Below are 3,555 nucleotides of genomic sequence, written 5' to 3'. Positions count from 1 at the left end.
AGCACTCAGTCTCCCAAAATTCATCAAAATTACCATTTAAGTGTTACTACCAGTTTATGGCTCCAACAACTTCTGCTCTAGATAGTAGATCTCAATTGCAGCTCTCTGGAGTTATCTGTCTCTCTCACCTTGAAGGTGGCAGTTTTCCCTGTTAACACAATGCCCTTATGGGGTCAAGAAAACTCATTGGTTTTTAGTTTGTTTAGCTTTTCTCTTGTTAGGATGGAAATAACAACTTCCAAGGGCACCTATACCTATTCTACATCAACTACTTCCCTGTCTCTTTCATATTGGCTCTTACTAAATGTTTTTGACTTTTGACTGATAAGTAATGTTCATCATACTGAAAATCATTAAAAATGCCAAATGTGAACAAATACAAAAGCCTAATTTTCTCTATTTTCTTGATATATACTTAACTTTATAAAAGTCAGTGTGTCTCAACCCATGACATCATTAAGTGATTTACAATTTGTACTTTTAAAGATCTACATAATTTTCTGACTTCCTTTGTTTTATTCACATTTATTACAAAGTCGTCCTATCACAGAACAATTCTTCTTTCCCTGAGTCTGTTACAGAACTTTATACATTTGAAATTTTGCACAGTGCTACTTCTAATATCAGAAATGCTATTTCCCCTCTACTTTGGAAATGTATTCATTCATCTAGGCACAGTTCAAATTTCAAACTTCCTGAAAAATATATCCCAATTTACTCAAGCAATTGGTTAATTTCCATGAATTTCTGTTAGTTGTTTATTCTCCTTTTGTATTTTTTGTGCAATCTTTCTACACTTCGTATTTATTGTTTTCCAATTTTTCTCCCTGACTAGACTTTAGTCAAGAAACTGTTCATTTTTGCATTATTAGAGCTTTGCTCACACTGAATTCAGTAAGTGTTTGTTGAATGATTAGTGTCTTAACTTTAAACCAGTCTTTTTCTCTCTCCTTATAATGTATAATCTTATAATGTGAATCTTAATGAATCAAACCAAATATTTTCTAAATTTTCTTTATACGTTTGCACATTATTTCCTGATATTTTTTCCTGCATTGCTAAAAAACTTTGAAGAGCTCAGGCTATACAATCTAGACCAAATATAAACAATACTAAAGTACAACAGGAGTTTTTGTTGCTTCTAAGATGGAAGTCTAAATCCAACTTATTAACGGTAAAAGCATAGTGGTTTTGTCCCCATCATAACTGCTACAGCTCTGATGAGTGGAGGAACACCAGGGATCTTGGTCCTCGCGCTGGTTTGTATAAAATGGCATAGACACACGTGAAGTGGTTTTAAGGAGTGAAAGATTTAATAGGCAAGAAAGAAGGAAGGAAGAAGAAAATAGCTCTCCCATGCGGAGACAGAGGGAGGGGGTATTGAAGCAAAGAGAAAACCCCAAGTGTGGCGAAAATGAGCCAGTTAATATGAAGAGGATGGAGGAGTTGGTGTCTGGTTTTCATAGGGTTCAGGGGATTGGTTTGACAAGGCATGTCATTCATGTAACCTGTGAAAAACTAGCCCTCCCATCTAGTCTTTCAATATGCAAATGCAGAGCGCCATGATGTTCCACACACATGGAGGTATGTGGGGGCAGCCATGTTGCCAGGCACATGTGAGGCAAGGACAAGAAGAAGGAGGCAGGAATTGCCATGTTTGGGTGGACCCAGTTTCTTTTTTTTATTTTTTTCTGTCTATAAGTTTGTTGTCTTTATCTGAAAAATCCTCATGGAAAATTGTTTGGTTTAGCTCTCAGCAGCCTGCATCTGAGCTCTGAGGAAGTTTTCCTTCTTTTGAGCTACCCCATCTTTCTTCTGAGCAAGGGACATTTTGGGATGGTTCCACCTCTTCTTTTTAACTTCTTTCTTGGGCTTCTTTTCATAGGCTGGATTATCTCGTATAGCAGCATAAGCTTTCTTATACATCTCCATCATGTCTGGAGTTATACTATTCTTTATGTATTGAGAGAACTCTTTCTTGTAAGCATCTTCCATTAAGTAGTGTATGTACTCTGCGACATTCTGGTCCATGATGTGCTTCCTGTGTACTTCTGTATTAAATTCCTTGCTTTCAGAATCATAACCAGGGAATTGTTTGGTACTGTGAGGCACAGAAAAGCCTCCATCGACAGCTCCCTTCAGGGCACCAAAAACTTTATTGCCAGTGGTAGTTCGGGCAAGGCCTGTGTCCAAATAGCAGGTAAAGGCACCTGGCTGGCCATCAATGCTTTCCACATTGTATTCATTGCCAGTCACCTCCACTTGGCCTTCATAGATCTTGTCCATGCCAAATCTATTGAGAAGCCAGTGGGCCAGCAGCAGGCCAGTCCAATACTCTGCAGCATAATTTGTCAGGCCAACTTCACACCATATTTTGGCAGTTCATATGCATATGATGCTCAGACTATCATATCCCCGTCTATACGGGCATAAGCAATCTAATAAATGATATCTTTGTTTGTTACATGAACTATCATTCTGTATTTGGGTGTGCTGTATTTATTTTTGTCCTGTATCTCCAAGCATTTCCAAGCACAGAAATCAGTTTTACCCTCTCGTCATCTTCTAAATTTCACTTGGTATCTTTCAAAGTAGGCCTTATTCTTAACAACTTTAACAAACCCCATCCTGCTGAATAGAGACCCGCATCCATGGCTTGACAAAGACCAATAGGCCCAGCAGCGCTAGGGATCAGAAAGGGCCACAGCCCTTGCGCAGACGCAGTATGTGGGACCCAGTTTTTAATGGCTTGCAATTGCATATCAAAGGTTGACTGGTCAAACCAATCCCCTGAGCCTCTAAGCACCGGGGCTTTCCTGCTAGACAAGAAATGTTTCTGGAGATGCTTTAAAAGAAACAAAAACTTTCCAAGGACCCTTTTCCCTCTCTATCTGCCTAAAATAATTTCTTAATAACTGCTATAACATAACCTCATATTAAACATTTTTGGACGTAGAAAGGGCTGAGGAAAGCAAAAATACAGATGAAGCAGTCTGGTCATTTCAGAGTTACTTTCCTTATAAAGGTTAAAGCAAAAGTGGCTTTGTTATTATGCTGGCTAAAAATGTCCTATATGGGGATTTGGCTATTTTTTCCTTCTCCTGATTTCTTGGAAGGTCAGATAAACACTTAGTTTTGGTTTTGTCATGTGGAATGTCAGCATGAGCAACTCCATTTGGGTTTAGTTTGTCGGGCCTAGAACAGAAAGTTCAAACCAATGGTCTCCTACACATTTTATTTAACAATTTCCCCTTTTTAGTTAGGATCTCAAGTAGAACCAAAACCTGAAGCACTAATGCTACTCTCAGTCACCATCATTTTGGGATTTGGGTTTTAACACATTATTCATAAGTTACAGTGTCTTGATTGTCATATGTTACTTGAAGTTTTTATTATTCCATCCAGAAAGGCCACTTAGTATTCAGCAGATGGCTGCATGTGGACATTTAAGATTTTTTGAGAGGGTGTGTTGCACCAAGAAGACTACTATTATGATCATCAAGAGGATAATACCAAGAGTTTGGAGTATGTCCCTTAGCTAGGGTCACCATAAAC

The 3,555-nt window shown here is 38.4% G+C and overlaps 1 pseudogene; it reads right to left on the bottom strand.

Annotated features, from left to right (window-relative positions):
- Window positions 1–1,746: 1,746 nt before the first annotated feature.
- LOC100447793 (large ribosomal subunit protein uL18-like) lies at window positions 1,747–2,636 on the bottom strand (annotated as a pseudogene).
- Window positions 2,637–3,555: the final 919 nt, after the last annotated feature.

Source organism: Pongo abelii, chromosome 4 (genome assembly GCF_028885655.2).
Source record: "Pongo abelii isolate AG06213 chromosome 4, NHGRI_mPonAbe1-v2.0_pri, whole genome shotgun sequence".
In the NCBI taxonomy this organism is placed as follows: domain Eukaryota; kingdom Metazoa; phylum Chordata; class Mammalia; order Primates; family Hominidae; genus Pongo; species Pongo abelii.
This window is presented reverse-complemented; position numbering and strand designations above follow the sequence as displayed.